Here is a 19,636-nt window from a genome sequence, read left to right on the forward strand (position 1 = left end):
CAAAAACGCAGAGGCACTAAAATGCATTGATGTGAACATGTTCCATAGGAACCCATGTTAAAAAATTTCCCTGCATTTCTGCAAAATGCAAAATCCATCAAAAAAACGGATTAGTGTGAATCGAGCCTAAGGCTGGATTCACACCTATGCATTTTTAGTGCTTTTTGCATTTTGCAGATTTGCACTACAGTCTATTTATCATGGTTTCCTATGGAACACGTTCTGTAGTGCAAATCTGCAAAATGCAAAAAGCACTAAAACTGCCATAGGTGTGAATCAGGCCTTAGCTAGGATTTTGTATGTCAAGATGGCCCAATAATTGATATCCTTAAAGAGAATATAAAAAGCAGCTTTTTCTGCAATATTAATTTTTCTTCCACTTTTTTTTTTTTAACCTCCCTGGCGGTACGATTATTTCGGATTTTAGGTGCTAAAAGCGGTACCATTATTTTGCATGAAAATTTGGCGTTTTATATTGTAGTCCTGCAATTCTTAGGAATAACTCTCTTAAATCTGTCCAAACCAGAGTCTAGCAGACATCCCGGGTATAATAAAGTTTGAAAAATGAAATCATAAATTATAATATAATAAATAATTATAAATAATTGTACCAAATAATAATATAACAATAATAAAAATTATTCAATAATGTAATCAAAACAAAAACACTGAAATTTGCTCAGTTGCAGAATTGTCACTGTCATTACTTTTCAGTGTTTGATGACGGATCTCCCCACAAATCGCTATCGCTCAATTCTGCGAGTGATTCCAATTTATTATCGCTGTTTTCTACCTGGTCTAAAATAATTTTTGATGTAAAGGGACAGTTTTGGTTGCTATGGACAATCTCCAGTTTCCAGGCATAAAGAACAGTTTTTATAATATAAAACTGCATGCAGGATACTGGGCAGACCACTAGGGACAAAGGGGATGTGAAATAATTACATATAGCAATGTAATCTGTAAGATTACATTATACTGTATGTTTACTGTTTGTTTCACTTTTTGAATTTGGCGCCGATCTCCGTCCCCGTGCGTCGCAACGCTCGCAGGGCACGGAGATCGGCGATGTGATGCATCGAGCGAGACACGGCTCGCTCGTACAGCGGGGAGACAACGCTGGATCCGAGGGAGAAGGTAAGTAAACCTCCTCCTGGATCCAGCGATGCGGTCTCGAGTCTGGCTCGGGGTTACTGCTTTTGGTATGAAAATTCCACCCCGAGCCAGACTCGGGAATACCGTAAGGGGGGTTAAGAAGATAGAGGACATGTAAATAAGGGAGAACACACTGTCATCATTAACATTAAAGCAGAATTAGAAGCAAAGAAAATTGAATACTTTCAAGAGTAGACACATTACATAAAACAGATTATGGCAATCAGCAAATAAGATCATCTAATGACAGTCACGGACATGGAATTTTGCAGGACTTCCTATGAAAATCAGCTGTGTGGGGGATTGTCATAAGAGGGCTTGTAGGGTCATAGCCATTGAGCTTCAAAAATCTTATGGTGTCTGCAAAACTGGAGGTAAAGCCGTAGCAAAACTTTTGAGAAAGGAGTAGGTAGAGAAAAAGCTCTCTTCCACACATAGTCCTAGGCACAAGTAGAGAAGGAATAGAAAAGAGGGGCGAGGAAAAGAGAAATAAGGGTTAGAGGTGTAGCACCCTCCTACGTAGACTGTTATGCCCCGTACACACGAGCGGACTTTTCGACATCCAAACTCCGGCGGACTATCCGATCGTGTGTGGGCTGCAACGGACTTTAGCGAAGCTAAAGTCTGACGGACTTTAGAAATGAAGCATGCTTTAAATTTTCCCGACGGAACTCCGCCGGACCCGGTCCCCTTTGAAAAATCCGCTCGTGTGTGTGCTACTCCGACGGACTAAAACCGACGCTAGGGCAGCTATTGGCTACTGTCTAGGAACTTCCTACGTCGAATCCAGTCGTACGTCATCACGTTCGACTCCGTCGGAGTTTGGTGTGATGGTGTGTGGTCAAGTCCGTTCGGTCGAAAAGTCCGCCAGAACTCCGTCGGAACTCCGGCGGAACTCCTTTGGAGGTCTGTCAGACTTAATTCCTCTCGTGTGTACGGGGCATTAGATAAGTAAATGTAGTTTTGGCTCTTCTGAAACTAGTGGATGAGCTTGTAACTATTTAGAGCTGTTCTGGGTTCCACTGGTTTGAGATTTTATGGCTTTCCCCTGCCATCTGGAGGATTCTGGAATGTAGAGGGCTGGGACAGTCATCTCTGAAATCTGAATATTTATGCGGTCCCAGCCAATCACTGAGGAAACATGCCCAGTAGGTGGCTGGGGTAGTGCATAAATAGCCTGAAGCCTGAAGCCTAGGACAGTGGGATTCTTGTCCAGGAGGAGACATATCCAGTCTGAAGGGCTCCCGTCTTTTTGGGCAGTCCAACTGTTGTTCTATGTGTGCTTGTTGGGCGGCACAGATTAGCACTCTCACCTAGCAGTAAGAAGGGTCACTGGTTCAAATCCTGCCTGGAGTTTGCATGTTCTTCCTGTGCCTGTGTGGGTTTCCTCTGGGTACTCCGGTTTCCTCCCACACTCCAAAGACATGCAGGTAGGTTAATTGGCTTCTGTCCAAAATTGGCCCTTGTATATGAATTGGGGAATTTGGATTGTAGGCTCCTTGAGGGTAGGGACCAATGTGAGTGTGCAATGTACAGGGATAGGGACAATTGTAGACACTCACTCAAGTTGAACTGGATGGGCTGGTGTCTTTATTCAACCTTACTAACTATGTAACTATGTAAGGTCCCAGCTATGCTAGAGCCGAGGGGCCTGTTCTGCTGGAACTGATTGGGGGATTTTGCTGAGGATCTGGTCTGGAGAGTTCACAGGAGAAATGTCTGGCTGATATTGCAAGGAGGCATCCAAATGTCCAGGGATAGACTGAGTACAGGCCTTTGGGTATGATCCTAGTGACTGTGTGCTGTTACTATGCATTTTGCATCAGTGCCAGAGCTTGCTTGAATTGGGACATTTCCCCTGGCATCTCCAGTGTTGTTCAACCCACTTAGTTGCTGCTAGAGGGGCCACACTAATGGGTTATGACAAAGTGAAGAGTGTCCTCATGTTACTACATTGTCCTGCTGGAGTGTCCCACAGCTTCCCCGCACCCTATCCCAGTTCAACTTTCAAAAAAGCATCAAAAAGATACCCCTAGTCTGTTCTCTCAGCCAGAAGAGTGACTGTGTGCCTAGCTGCCGCTAATTTTTTTTCAAACAGGCTGAAGATCATCTTTAAGGATAGCTGCTAGTTTCTCACTGATAAGTGTGACCTGTATATGGCTCTTGACCTCCATTCCCAGTTTAGAATATTGTCAATGGGTTTATGTACGAAAGCTTCCCAAAAGTCCTTACGGAGAATGACTTGGAGGACTGTATTGACCATGGTATATACCCCAATCTACAAGCGTTTGACTTTGGCATATGTCCACCAAATATTCTTTATATCCCCCCAGGTCCGAGCACCCCCAAAAACACAGAGATAAGGTAAGCATTTAGGGATTCTGGCAGGGGTGTAATGCCATCTTGACAGCACTTTGTAAGAATTTTCCAAAGACAGCAGTTGAATAAGGCCATCCATATTTTGTTCCAGTCTTCAGGAGGGAGAGCAGTGTTCAAAGTTCAGTTTCCACCACAAGAAATATAGTGGACCTCTAATATAGAAGTTGGCCAAGATAGAGGAATATAGCAAATAAACTAATACCGGAGTCATTGGGCAAGAATTGCATTTAGATTTTTAACACTGTCATCGTCTTAGACCAATCATGGTTTTTAGTTAATGACTCCACTAGATGGTAGCTCTAAAGATTGTGGAATAGTTCGGTACTGGGGATGTCTTGGCAATCTTACAGTTGTTAAAATGTATAATACCATAATCTGGTAGAGAAAGTATCATAGTGAAGCCTAGCGTGTACCACCATTGTTAACGTAGAGGGTTTTCCAACCATGTGGGGACAGGGGGAGTTAAAAAATTGTAAGAGTGGGAGGCAAGGAGATATCAGACCTTCCAAATATTTAATGGAGTCGCAAATATTAGGCATGTGGGAGAGTATTGTGTTAGGGGTTTGGAGCAGAATGAGGGGGGAATCCAAATGAGAGAGGAAACAGGAACAGGGTCAATATCGAGCACATCTATCAAAATCCACATAGACGCATCGTGACCTGACTGCAAATGGCCTAGGGGGGCTGAGAGGCTTTATAACTACTGGGGACACCAAGCCCTCCTCTGAATTTTGTTATATATATGGAAAATGCCTCAAACAGGAAAAACAATCATTATGGCCACTAGGTGGCCCTGATGATATAGAACCAACATATATTAGAGAAAATACTGTGATTTAATTTATTTTTTGAATGTGTGCCTGTTTGACACAGACTCCAAAATGTTTGTAAACTGTATTTCCACATCGGCAGCCAAATTGAGATGCTACCCAATTTATTATGGTTGCATGTTACCATTAACATAGTATAACTTTTAAAAATGTATTTACAAATTGCTGCCTATTTATTTGCTCTTAAAATGTATAAAAATCCTATTGTAGCTTTCGTCTTCTATGGGATGTTAAAGTGTCTTCACTTTTGCTGTCAAATGTAACTACAAATATATATATAGTATGTGTCTATTATGTGCTCTATTTAAACATCATACCAAAAAAAAAAAAAAATTGGGCTTTAGATGCCATTGCATCTTGATTTATGATAGGCCTTGTGATATCACATTCCTTTCATCCTACATTATTTGATTATATGAGTATTGCTTTACTTTTTATGTACTTCTTTATTTTCTGGAAAATGTACTGATGATATTTAAGTTCACCCAAAGCCAGTTTCATGGGGGGCTGGTCAGATTGTGTCCTCTGGTAAGATACACCCATGATTTCAGCCCACCCACCTTATCTCTGTGAAAGGACACCCCAGAGCATTCCTAATTGATATTTCATTCTGATGGGGGAGAGATCTACAGCGTCGGGAGAAGCGAGTGATCAGGATCAGGACCCAAGCTTCATAAGGTCCTCTAATCGGAGTCCAGAGGAGTGCAGCGAGCTAACCATTGCATGAGGATAGAGTGCAGCAAAGTAAGAGTTTCCCTGTATTCTAAAAGGGTTTTATTAGATATGTGGATGGATTTAGCTTTTCTAATTTGTTAAACTGAAAATGATGCTTTTTATTTTATTGATGTCGTTTTCTTTTCTTTCTTTCCTTCTTTTTCTTTCTTTCTTTTTCTCTTTCTTTCTTTCCTTCTTTTTCTTTCTTTCTTTCTTTTTCTTTATTTCCTTCTTTTTCTTTCTCTTGCTTTCTTTCTTTCTTTCCTTCTTTCTTTTTCTTTCTTTCTTTCTTTCTTTCTTTCTCTTTCTTTCTTTCCTTCTTTTCCTTTCTTTCTTTTTCTCTCTCTTTCTTTCTTTCTTTCTTTTTCTCTTTCTTTCTTTCTATCTTTCTGTCTTTCTTTCTTTCTTTCTTTCTCTTTCTTTCTTTTTCTTTCTTCCTTTCTTTCTTTTTCTCTCTCTCTTTCTTTCTTTCTTTCTTTCTTTCTTTCTTTCTCTTTCTTTGTTTCTTTCTTTTTCTTTCTTTCTTATTTTATCATTTGTTGGATTCAAGTGTATATTTTATCACAGGTCGGATCTAGGTGTACATTGTACTACTTGTTGGATTTTATCACTTTTGGATTCAGGGTATAATTTACCATTTGTTGGATTTAGGGTTATATTATGTCACTTGTTGGATTGAGGTGTACATTTTATAACTTCTTGGATTTAGGTGTGTGTTTTGCCACTTGTTGGATTCAGGGGCATACTTTAACATTTGTTAGATTTAAGAGTATATTTTGTCACTTGCTAGATTTCGGTGTATATTTTGACACTTGTTGGCTTTAGGGATTTATTTTGTTACTTGTTGAATTTAGGGGTACATTTGGTCACTTGTTGGATTATATGTTTTACCACATGTTCGATTCAGGGGTATATTTGACTATTTGTTTAATTTGGGGGTACATGTTATAATTTGTTGGATTTAAGGTTATATTATGTGTCTTTTTGGATTGAGGTGTACATTTTATCACTTGTTGGATTTAGGTGTATATTTTGTCATTTTTTTGGATTTAGGTGTTTTGTCACTTGTATGATTTATGGGTTTATTATATTGCTTGTTGGATTCAGGGATATACTCTAAAATGTGTTAAATTTAGGTGTATATTTTGTCAGTTGGTGGATTTAGGGTTATATTTTATCATTTTTTGGATTTAGGGGTACATTTTATCACTTGTTATATTGGGAGGTACATTTTATCTTTTATTCAATTTGGGGTTATATGTTGTCACTTTTTAAACTAAAGTGTACATTTTATCACTTGTTGGATTGGGGGTACATTTAATAATTTGCTGTATTTAGGTGTATATTTTTTTCGCTTGTTGTATTTAGGGGCGTATTTTGTCCTTTAGAGTGTTAATTTTGTCACTTGTTGGATTTAGGTGTATATTTAACCACTTGTTGGATTTAGGTTTATATTTAACCACTTGTTGGATTTGGGGATATATTTTGTTATTTGTTGGATTTGGGGGGTATATTTACCACTTGTTGGATTTACAGGTATATTTAACCATTTGTTGGATTTAGGGGTATATTTTGCCACTTTTTGGCTTTAGGGTTTTATTTTACTATTTGTTGGATTTGGAGTACATATTATCACTTGTCGGATTTAGAGGTATATTTTGCCACATTAGATTAAGGGGTGTATTTTACCATTTGTTGGATTTGTGGGTACATTTAATCATTTGCTGTATTTAGGTGCATATTTGTTTCACTTGTTGGATTTAGCTGCATATTTTGTCCTTTAGAGTGTTATTTTTGTCACTTGTTGGATTTAGGTGTATATTTAACCGCTTGTGGGATTTTGGGGTATATTTTGGCACTTTGTTGGATTTGGGGGGTATCTTTACCACTTGTTGGATTTACAGGTATATTTAACCATTTGTTGGATTTAGGGGTATATTTTGGCACTTGTTGGCTTTAGAGGTTTATTTTACTATTTGTCGGATTTGGAGTACATATTATCACTTGTTGGATTTAGAGGTATATTTTACCACATTAGATTAAGGGGTGTATTTTACCATTTTTTGGATTTGGGGGTACATTTTTATCATCTCTTAGATTAAAGGTAATATTATGTCACTTGTTGGATTGAGGTGTACATTGTATCACTTGTTAGATATAAGGTATATTTTATTACATGTTAAAATGTACCCCCAAATCCAACAAAATGGCAAAATATACCCCTGAATCTAACATGTAATAAAATATACCTCATATCCAACAAGTGACATAATATAACCCCAGATCTAAAAGATGATAAAATGTACCCCCAAATCCAACAAATGATAAAATATACCCCTAATTGACAAAATATGAGCCCTAAATCCAGCAAATGATTACATGTACCCCCAAATCTACCAAGTGATAACATGTACACATTCCAAAAACAACCTATAACCTTAAATTGAACAAAAGATAAAATGTACCTCCCAACTTAACAATAAAATGTTCCCCTAAATCCAACAAATGATAAAATATAACCCTTAATTTAACAAGTGATAAATATATACTCCTAAATCCAACAAGTGACAAAATATTCCCCTAAATTTAACAAATTTATCAAATTATAAAGTATATCCCTGAATCCAACAAGTGATACAATAAACCCTTAAATACAAGTGACAAAACACCTAAATCCAGCAAATGATAAAATGTACCCCCAAATCCAACAAAATGGTAAAATATAACCATGAATCTATCATTTGTTGGATTTATGGTTATATTATGTCACTTGGATTGAGGTGTACATTTTATCACTTGTTAGATTTAGGTGTATATTTTATCATTTTTTGGATTCAGCTGTTTTGTCACTTGTATTTAAGGGCCAGTTCACACCATAGAAACGCAGTCCGGATGCGATCCAGATGCTATTTTTAATGATTTTTGATGCATTTTTGGTGCGGTTTGATGCAGTCCAGTGCATTTCCCCTCCTTTTTTTCCCTTAACCTTAACCGCTTCCCAACCGCCTCACGCAGATATACTGCGGCAGAAGGGCACATACAGGCAGATTAACGTACCTGTACGTTGCCCTTTAAGATGCAGCTTGCTGGCACCCCGGGAGCTCCGTGACTGTGATCGCGGGTCCCGTGGACTCGATGTCTGAGGAAGAACGGGGAGATGCTAATGTAAACAAGCATCTCCCCGTTCTGCCCAGTGACACTGACACTGATCAGCTCTCCCTGTAATCGGGTGAGCGGTGATCAGTGACATGCCATACACAGTTAGAATCACTCCCTAGGACACACTTAACCCCTATAGCACCCCCTAGTGGTTAACCCCTTCACTGCCAGTGCCATTTTTACAGTAATCAATGCAATATTTTAGCATTGATCGCTGTATTAATGCCAATGGTCCCAAATATGTGTCAGAATTGTCCGATGTGTCCGCTATAATGTCGCAGTCATGATAAAAATTGCTGATCGCCGCCATTACTAGTAAAAAAAAATTATCAATAAAAATGCCATAAAACTATCCCCTATTTTTTAGACGCTATAACTTTTGCGCAAACCAATCCATAAATGCTTATTGCGAATTTTTTTTTACCAAAAATATGTAGAAGAACACGTATCGGCCTGAACTGAGGAAAATTAATGTTTTTTTAAATGTTTTTTGGGGATATTCATTATAGCAAAATGTAAAAAATATTGAGCTTTTTTCAAAATTGTCGCTATTCTTTTTGTTTATAACACAAAAAATAAAAACCGCAGAGATCAAATGCCACCAAAAAACAGCTATATTTGTGGGAAAAAAAGAACGTCAATTTTGTTTGAGAGCCAGTTAAAAGTGACGCAGTGCCGAATCACAAAAAGTGCTCTGGTCAGGAAGGGGGTAAATTCTTCCGGGGCTGAAGTGGTTAAATAAGGAACATGGGTGTTCCAGTGCATTTTTAGTGCGTTCCGGTGCTTTCCCGTGAGTTTTTGAGGCTTTTTACAGCGTTCCAATACAGTCCAGTGCAGGAAAAATGTGGAATGTTCTACTTTATTTCTGGAACTGGAACGCACTGGTGTGAACTACGCAATTGAAAACCATATATCCTACTTTCTATGCGTTTTTGATGCAGAAAAAAAAAACACACTGGACTGCGTGTGGTGTGAACTGGCCCTAAGGGTTTATTGTATCGCTTGTTGGATTCAGGGATATACTGTATAATTTGTTAAATTTAGGGTTATATTCTATCATTTGTTGGATTTAGGGGTACATTTTATCACTTGTTAGATTGGGAGGTATATCTTATCTTTTATTCACTTTAGGGTTATATGTTGTCACTTTTTTAACTGAAGTGTACATTTTATCACTTGTTAGATTTTGGGGGTACATATAATCATTTGTTGGATTTAGGTGTATATTTTGTCACTTGTTGGATTTAGGGGCGTATTTTTTTATTTAGGGGTTTATAGCGTCACTTGTTGGATTTAGGTGTATATTTAACCATTTGTTGGCTTTGAGGGTATATTTCGTCACTTGTTGGATTTACGGGTTTTTTGTTTAACCACTTGTTGGATTTAGAGGTATCCAGCGCATGAAAATACAGGGGAACCTGGAACACATCTAACAATTAGGGATGATCTCAGCAGTTTTGAATAAATAGATTTTGATGCAAAATGACCAATTTCTCAATTGGTGAAGTTTCATCAAAGGAGATATTTTACATTTCTCTCCCCGAGCTGCTTAGTCAGCACATGCTTATAGCAGTATTAAACCTAAAAGATACAATTATTATATTGCAGCTTATCAATGCTTAGATGTGATGGCTGCATTCGTTTTCCTTTTTAAGCTTTTTTGACTTTATTTCCATCTGGTGATCCAGCCAGCAAGTCTGTTGTCTTTCTAAAGAACAAGCTCTTCTCCAAATGTAGCAGTTTAGAGGGTTGAGACAAACCATTTACAACTGACGGGGGTGCTTATAATGATCCGTTTTTATTTATTCATGTAAAATCTTTATCCCAAAAGGAACAAAACTGTTTGCTTTAGCTCATTGGGTAAGGTTCACACTGCTGCGATACGATTTTGATCCAACTTTCAGTGTGATTTTGTTGTGCAACTTGGATGCTACTTTGAAGTGGTTTGCATATTTTATGGGCTCCAAAATAGCGCTGGAATCTCACCAAAGTAGTACAGGAACCTTTTCCAAAATGAGTTGCATCTATGTGAACGGGCACCACTGAAAACAATGTAATTTCCATTGTCTTGCAATTCTGTGCAACTCAAGTCGCATCTGAAATCCCACCCCGGGGAATGGAGCTTAACTACAGTGTGAGCTGGAGCTTGGCTTCAATTTGTTAATGCATCTAAGTCTGTTAGTACATCTAACACTCCTTTCATTTCCAGACTGGCAATACTGCTGTTCAAAGGCGCCCCCCTGTGCTCCAGATTGGGGGCGCTCTAATACAGGAGGTGTATTACTGGGCAGATCACCAGGTGCAAACAGAGGAAAAAGGCTTTAAAAAAGAAAACGAATGCAGCCACCACATCTAATGATTAGTAAGCTGAAATATACGGATTTGCCCCTCCTCAATAACTCTAATGCGTTTCATCAAAAGTGCAGATTTTGATGATAGTTTCCAATTTTAACTAAATTTCAGGGAAATGGAAGTTCTACATTTTGCTCACCCTCAGTAAAGAGAAGATAGCAGTGGTGGCTGGTGATGAATATTTTGGGGCGCAGACAGCAAACCAACGCCACCTCCCCCGCGTATGGGAGACGCAGGAAGGCAGAGATCAGAGACCTCCTTACCTTAGAAGGCAGATGACTAGGGGGTCGTTGCTTCTCCTCCCGGCCAAAGAGGAAGCGGGGCCTAAGACCCGATTGTCAGGAAGTACTAAGCCTCCCTGGCCAATTGGGGCTCAGGATCCGCTTCCTGATTGATAGCAGAAAACAAATGCTCCTGCGCACCAGTCTATGTATCATGATGATAAACGTCACAGGCCTTGCTGCCTTCAAGGATAGGGGTATCCTAACAGTCAAAGAGAAAAAGAAAAAAAGGGCACACCAGCCTTGTGCATTATCCTTTGGATGTATTTTATTAAAAGTAGAGGGCTCTGAGGAAGAGGGTTACCCTTCGAAACGCGTCAGCCGGAAGTGGCCCCTGTTATCTCCTCTGTGACCTCTGGAGTTCATCATTTGTCTTAAACTTATTGCTGTCAATCGGAGACTATTTACATTGCAAGATTTCTATAGATGTTTGTAAGTAGTTTTCCTTTTATCTACTTTTAATAAAATATATCCAAAGGATAATGCACAAGACTGGTGCGCCCTTTTTTTCTTTTTCTCTCCGCTTCCTGATTGGCTGGGAGGATAATCAGGAAGACAATAGCAAATATTAATTCACTATTGCCACAGAACTGGGTGGGCTTGGGGCACAATTCTCTGCGCCCCGAGCCCACCCTTTTTGGAAGCCAATTAGAGCCTCAGGCTCTAATCACATGCTTCAAACAAAAAAAAACACCATTGAAGTCTGGCGCCCCGGCATGTAGATTAGGGCCGAGCTTATAGACGGGCCACCACTGGATGATAGGTCAGCTCAATATCACAAAAAATATTGTGAATTTGTACATATCTCTTGCTTTCAGGGCTACAATTTTGGTGTTTATGACTAAGGCCTTATAGGCTGAAACACGTCAACTGATTTAATCAGCGTTTGTTCACTGTGGCTATTCAATAAAATTAAGACATTTTAAGAGCAACAATCGGAGCGCAGATCATTTTTTCTACACTACAATTTTAAAGCCTTTTCACCAGCAGGATGTCATGACTCCTGTGGCCAGTAGGCACACTTACACTCTAGTCTAGGGAGACAACGCTCACTTGCTGCCATGTATCTATGGAAAAGCAGTGTTGCCACCCTAGGAAAGGACTACAGAACACCCCCCTCTATTTCCTCTCATAACATAGTGGGAGCTACATAGAGAGAAAGAACAGGATGTTATCAACTCACAAGGTCTCTGGCAGGATCAGCAGGTGCTGAACTTATCAAACAGATATAACAAAATGCTTCTAACGGTATATTTAACAGACTAAAAGGAATTAACCACTTCAGCCCCGAACCATTTTGCTGGCCAAAGACCAGAGCCCTTTTTGCAATTTGGCACTGCATCGCTTTAACTGACAATTGTGTGGTCATGTGACGTGGCTCCCAAACAAAATTGACGTCCTTTTTTCCCCACAAATAGAGCTTTCTTTTGGTGGTATTTGATCACCTCTGCAGTTTTTATTTTTTGCGTTATAAACAAAGAAAAGAGCGACAATTTTGAAAAAAAAAAAATTTTTTTTACTTTTTGCTATAAGAAATATCCCCAAAAAATATATAAAAAAACATTTCTTTCCTCAGTTTAGGCCGATACGTATTCTTCTACATATTTTTGGTAAAAAATCGCAATAAGTGTTTATTGATTGGTTTGCACAAACGTTATAGCATCTACAAAATAGGGGATAGATTTATGGCATTTTTGTTAATAATTTTTTTTATTAGTAATGGGAGTGATCAGCGATTTTCATTGTGACTGCGACATTATGGCGGACACGTCGGACAATTTTGACACATTTTTGGGACCATTGGCACTAATACAGCGATCAATGCTATAAAATTGCATTGATTACTGTAAAAATTTCACTGGCAGTGAAGGGGTTAACCACTAGGGCGAGGGGGAGGGGTTAAGTGTGCCCTGGGGAGTGATTCTAACTGTCTGGGGGATGGGCTGTGTGTGACGTGACACTGATCGTCTGCTCCCGATGAGTGTCCTGTCACTAGGCAGAACAGGGAAATGCTGTGTTTACATCGGCATCTCCCTGTTCTTCAGCGTGACGCGATCACGGGTATGCCCGCAGACATCGAGTCCGCGCCGCACACGCGTGCACGATGGAAAAAAAACAGTAACGTACTCCCTCCGCCGCTTACTGGATCCGCCGGCAGCGGTGGAGGCGATCGGGCCATTTGCATTTTATTGCATTCTAGTGTAAATATGAGAGTTGAGGTCTTTTTGACCACAGATCTGATATTTAAGAGGTCCTGTCATGCTTTTTTTTTTATTACAAGGGATGTTTGCATTAATTTTTAATAGGAATAAAATAAAGAGTAAAATAAATCAGACAAAAAAAAAAAAAAACTAATTTAATGCACCCTGTCCCGCCGAGCTCATCTGTAGAAGCAAAACACATACGCGAGTAACAGACGCATATGAAACCGGTGTTCAAACCACACATGTGAGGTATCACCATGATCAGTAGAGTGAGAGCAATAATTCGAGACCTCCTCTGTAACTCAAAACATGCAGCATGTAGAATTTTTTTAAACATCGCCTATGGAGATTTTAAGGGATAAAAGTTTGTCACCATTCTACGAGCGGGCACAATTTTGAAGCGTGACATGTTGGTTATCAATTTACTCAGCATAACATTATCTTTCACAATCTATAAAAAAAAAAAAAAAAAAAAAAGCTAACTTTACTATTGTCTTATTTTTTTAATTAAAAAAGTGTATTTTTTCCTAAAAAAAAGTGCGCTTGTAAAACCGCTGCACAAATATGGTGTGACAGAAAGTATTGCAACGACCGCCATTTTTTTCTCCAGGGTGTTAGAACCCCCAAACATTATATATATTTTTTTCTAAGTAATTTTTTAGCAAAAAAATTATGATTTTAACTTGTAAACAACAAATTTGAAAAACAGGCCCGGTCTTAATGTGATTAAAGAGGAAGTAAACTCTCCCACTCTGATGCTTCTTTTCATTTAGTCCATTATAATAAGTAATCAGACTATAGCCACTTTAATCCATCCCAAATCGCATATTACTTACTGTTTAAAGAAACTTTAAAAAACTTGTTTCCAGGGGTTAGGCAGCGCCATCTTAAGTATTGTTTTCTGAATCCACAGTGGAGTGTATTTCCGCCCTTACATTGAGCACTTCCTGTACTGTTAACCAAGCCTCCTTCTCAATCCAACGTTTCTATGGCAACCCTGCTTCCCTGTTCATAGCTGACTTGTTTATATCATAGTATTTACTTGTACTGATTACCTAGTTTTTGCCTGTATGAGTCCTATCAGCTTCAGCTGATAAGACTGCAGTACTGCTGTCCCATTCCCTGGTTTACACTGTATGTGAGGTCACATGGTCACATGGTGTGTAGAAGGAAGCTCTGAGTGATTAGCAGCCTCCTGGGAGTTCAGTGCTGTGCCGTAGGAAGTCCTGATAACAGATAGATAAGACATAGAGAGTGCACCGTAAATCAGGGGAGATCTGGGCATGCTCAGTAACATCATTCTAAAGAACAAAAAGGATCACAACAATACTAAGCAAGTAAGGAGATATCTACAAGCAGTGTTCATTAGGGGTTTTTTATGCTGATTAACATGGGACAAAGTTGTAGGGGAGGGTTTACAACCACTTTAAGGTGAAAAACCTCCTGTGATGCAGCAGCCCCCCCAGAGCCCCCCCCCCCCCTTTTACTTACCTGAACCCGGTCTTTCCAGCGACAGGGGTGAGCCCAGCAGCTCCAGCCGGTGTCTCAGGTCCTGATTGGGTTGATTGATAGCAGCACAGCCATTGGCTCCCGCTGCTGTCAATAAAATCCAATGACACGCGAGCTGGGGGGGTGGGGCCGAGTCCTGCGGTCTGTGTCAACGTTCTCAGCAGCAGGAAACGCACCGGCACGAGTGTCCCCGAGGGAGAGCGGCTCTCCAATGGGGCACTTGAGAAGAGGGGGAGCCAGGAGTGCCGCTGAGGGACCTCAGAAGAGGAGGATCGGGGCCACTCTGTGCAAAACCAATTGCACAGAGGAGGTAAGTATGACAAGTTTTTTTTTTTTAAATGAACCTTTACAAATCCTTTAACTGCTACATGGAACAAACGTGTTTATTAAGTCCTACTGTGGTTTCATGTGATGTCTGCCATAGTGCTCAGAGCATCGATGGGTTGAGGGTGCAGGGGTTGGCAGGATATTTGTAATTTGCTGAAAAAAAATATTTGTAATTTGCCTGAAATAATGAATTCATGTGATTTACAAAGAGATCCACGAGGTTAATTTACTAAAACCGCAGAGTGCGAAATCTAGTGCAGCTTGTCCAATTAAAAAAAAAAACAACTGGAAGCTGATTGGCTTCTATGCAGAGCTGCACCAGATTGTAGCGTCAGCAAATCAACCCCAATGCAATAAATGAGCAGCGAAGGGTCTCCCCTGTGTCTTTTCATTTCCCTATTTAACTTTGCCCTGTTTACTATAATTAGAAGTGAGTGGACTGAATTAGCCTTCAGAAAAAGATTTACGGAAATTCTCAGTTATGCTCCTTGAACTGCTTAAAGCGGAACTTTTTTTCAGTAATTTTTTCATCTTTCCATCTATTAAATCTTCTGCCCTTGTTGTTGTTTTAACTTTGGATAGTAAAAAACATTTTTTTTTCTGCCGGTAAATACCTTATACAGCCCACTTCTTGTGTCTTGTCTGGTCATTAGTCTAGGCTTATGACATCATGCACAGCTCTCTCTCACTCTCCTGAGAGTTTGCCAGGAAGGGAGGGGGGGGTGAGTCATAGGAGGGCCAATGAGAGTTGCAGAGCTTTAGGCGTGCCTCTGTGTGTCTGTAAATCCAGGAAGTGAACAGGCAGCAGCTGAAGCTGTCCACAGTTAAAATGGCTGCAGCCAGACTCAGTGGAGGGAGATTTCTGCAGCATATTTGGCAAGTTCAGAATCACAGTATATATAAAATAATATGCAAAGTGGTTGGAGGGAAGCTTCAGAATGGCAAAGATGTTTTTATTACAAAATTATGTGAGCAGACTGCAGTTCCTCTTTAAGGCTCGATTCACATCTATGCATGTTGCTTTTGAGCGTTTTTGCAGTCTTTTTTTGTGGTGCTTGTCGCGTTTTTGGACATGCGTTTTTACCGCGATTTTGCAGCATTTTGCTTTTTTTTTTTACACACCCCCTTAAAGGATTATTAACCCAAAAAAAGGTTAATTAAATCCACAAGTGCTTTTTTTAACACTACTATTCCTTTATATTGGCTTTTAAAATGTACAAATGCACACTCTAATCACCCCGTGTGGTGGATATCCCCCCCCCCCCCCCCGTTTAGACCCTCACCAAATAGGAAAATAAAAAGATAATCTGCTTTTTTCTTTTTTCTGCTAAAAAAAATAATAAAAAAATGCAATTGTAAAAAAAAAAATTAAAAAAAAAAACTACTGACACCATCCACTGCCCTATTGATACCATCAGTATATATATATATATATATATATATATATATATATATATATATATATATATATATATATATACACATACACGCATATGCATACCTCCCAACATTTTGAGATTGGAATGAGTGACACCTACTAGCAAATGTATATAGGTATAGGACACGCCCCCTGCCACACCCCCTTAAAGGAGAATTAAAGAGGGAGTCCGCCGGGAGTCCGCGTTTTTTTTTTTTTTTTTAAAGCCAGCAGCTACAAATACTGCAGCTGCTGACTTTTAAAATAGTGACACTTACCTGTCCAGCGCGCCCGCGATGTCGGCACCCGAAGCCGATCTCTAGATCGTCTCTCTGGTGCTGCCGCCGCCATCTTGGGTATGGGAATCAGGAAGTGAAGCCTTTCGGCTTCATTTCCCGGGTTCCCTACTGCGCATGCGTGAGTCGCGCTGCGCAATAAGGATGGTCCCCGCTGCCTCTGGGATCTGTGTGTTTCAAAGCAGGCAGCGGGGGACTTTCGGAAAGGGGCATAATCTACGCCCCTTTCCGCGGAGAGCTATCCCGGAAGTGGGTGCAGATACCTGTACTGTACAGGTATCTGCACCCCCCTCCCCCCTGAAAGGTGCCAATTGTGGTGCCGGAGGGGGGGAGGGTTCCAATGAGCAGAAGGTCCACTTTAGGGTGGACCTCAGCTTTAAGCAAAAAAAAGTTTAACTAAGTACAACAAGCATGCTTTACTGCATATACAGAATGATTTTTCTATTGTGGGTTTAGTAAATCCTCAGGTTGTGTTTGGCAGCGGTAGTGCACACCAAATGCAACATGTCGTTTAATTTTTGCCCTGACATGTGTGCAGTTTTAAGCCGATGCCTTCCCTTTTTTAGGTGGGCAGTCTAGGGGAACAGTAAAGCTGCATCTCAATGCCTGCTTTTACCGAAAGCCTGGCCGCCCACGTGAATGAGCCCCTTATGGAAACTCCAAATTCTGCTCATCCCGCAGGGTCTGTGTGCTGTACAGGGGCTGAGCTGGCGGAGTCGCAGTGAGGAACGACGGAGCCAGCGACAGGTGCTGACAAGTGTAAGTGGATTAGCTGTGGAATGTGTGCAGCTCTAGAGATGTCAGTGCTCCCGCACCAGCCCGGCCTCCGGGAAAGTGTTAAATAAAGACACGCAGAACCTCTGCCACAGCCGTCACTATGCTAAGCCTCATCTCTATGTCATGTGAAGAATGACTTATGCACTATATTGTCAAAAGTATTGGGACACATTATAGCGTTGAAGCTGTTATAGCTGCAAAGGATGGGCCAACTTACTTTATAGCGTTTACAAAATAGGGGATAGTTTTATGCCATTTTATTAATATTTTTTTTTTTTACTAGTAATGGCGGCAATCAGTGATTTTTATTGTGACTGCGACATTATGGCAGACACATTGGGCATTTTTGACACATTTTTGGGACCATTGGCATTAATACAGCGATCAGTGCTATACAAATGCAAATCCACTAATTCCTGTGTAAATTACACTGACAGTGAAGGGGTTAACCACTAGGTGGCAGTGTAGGGGTTAAGTGTGTCCTAGGGGTGTGTTGCTAACTGTGGGGGGGCGTGGCTGTGTTTTACACATCACTGATCTCTGCTCCAATCACAGGGAGCAGAGATCAGTGACACTGTTGCTAGGCCGAACGTGGAGATGCTTGTTTACTTTAGCATCTCCCCGTTCTTCCTGCCTGAGAGACGATCGCGGTCGGCGGCGCGCATGCGATGGCACGGTGACAAATTTAAAGGGACGTACCTGCACACCTATTTGCCTGTCCTTGCCATTCTGCCGACGTACATCTGTGTGCCCCAGCTGGGAAGTGGTTAATGTCTAAACTTCCAACAAAAGTGAGTACAGCCCTAAGTGAAAATGTCCAAATTGGGCCCAGTTAGGCATTTGCCCTCCCCGGTGTCATGTGACTTGTTAGATAAGACAAGTGTGTTTTGCCTACAGTCAAGCATGGTGGTGGGAGTGTCATGGTCTGGGGCTGCATGAGTGCTGCCGGCACTGGGGAGCTACAGTTCATTGAGGGGACCATGAATGCCAACATGTACTGTGATATACTGAAGCAGAGCATGATCCCCTCCCTTCAGAGACTGGGCCACAGGGCAGTATTCCAACATGATAATGACCCCAAACACCCCTCCAAGATGACCACTGCCTTGCTAAAGAAGCTGAGGGTAAAGGTGATGGACTGGCCAAGCATGTCTCCAGACCTAAACCCTATTGAGCATCTGTGGGGCATCCTCAAAACGGAAGGTGGAGGAGCGCAAGGTCTCTAACAACCACCAGCTCCGCGATGTCATCATGGAGGAGGGGAAGAGAAATCCAGTGGTGACCTGTGAAGCTCTGGTGAACTCCATGTCCAAGGCAGTGCTGGAAAATAATGGTGGCCACACAAAATATTGATACTTTGGGCCAAATTTGGACATTTTCACCTAGGGGTGTACTCACATTTGTTGCCAGCAGTTTAGACATTAATGGCTGTGTGTTGAGTCATTTTGAGGGGACAGCAAATTTACACTGTTATACAAGCTGTACACTCACTACTTTACATTGTAGCAAAGTGTCATTTCTTCAGTGTTGTCACATGAAAAGATAGAATAAAATATTTACAGAAATGTGAGGGGTGTATCTATCTATCTATCTATCTATCTATCTATCTATCTATCTATCTATCTATCTATCTATCTATCTATCTATCTATATATATACACACACACACACACATACTTCTTTGACCACTTCCTGACTGCCCGCCGCACATATAATAGTACCTGTACGTGATTTTGTGCAAGCGGTGTAGGGGGGCACGTCCCGCTCCCTCTGTGATTGGACACAGCAAGAGCCAATCAGCAGATCCAGCGGCTACGATGGCCGCTGCGACCCGCCAACCAAACAAGGCAAACCGCTGATCTGTCAGGGAGCAAAGGAGACATCTTGTGTTTCAGCTAAGCTGAAACACGATCTCTCTTTTTCTCCAGTGTATCCAATCCCCTCCCCCCCACAGTTAGAAAACACCTGCCAGGGAACACAATTAACGCATTGATCGCCCCTGATGTTTACCCCTTCCCCACCAGTGTCATTTATACTGTGATCAGTGCATATTTTTTAGCACTGATCACCGTATTGGTGTCACTGGTCCCCAAAAAGTTTCATTTAGTGTCCAATTTGTCCCCTGCAATGTCGCAGTCCTACTAAAAATCGCTGATCGCCGCCAGTTTGTAGACATGATAACTTTTGTACAAACCAATACAATATGCGCTTACAATATATAATATGAATATCCCTT

At 40.7% G+C, this 19,636-nt stretch overlaps 1 protein-coding gene across 3 annotated transcripts in view; it reads left to right on the forward strand.

The window, feature by feature from the left end:
• GJA5 (gap junction protein alpha 5) overlaps window positions 1-19,636 on the forward strand; it is a 227,894-nt gene that overhangs the window by 108,751 nt on the left and 99,507 nt on the right. Inside the window, exon 1 of one of the 3 annotated variants that reach the window (XM_077479797.1) lies at window positions 4,950-5,108. The exons of the other annotated variants lie outside the window; for them this stretch is intronic. The gene's annotated coding sequence lies outside the window, so the exon portion shown is untranslated. Of the gene's footprint in view, window positions 1-4,949; window positions 5,109-19,636 lie in introns of those variants that run through there. 3 annotated transcript variants of the gene reach the window in all.

This window comes from Lithobates pipiens, unplaced genomic scaffold, assembly GCF_037356315.1.
Source record: "Lithobates pipiens isolate NorthernLeopardFrog02 unplaced genomic scaffold, aLitPip1_a1.2 Scaffold_16, whole genome shotgun sequence".
Taxonomy (NCBI): domain Eukaryota; kingdom Metazoa; phylum Chordata; class Amphibia; order Anura; family Ranidae; genus Lithobates; species Lithobates pipiens.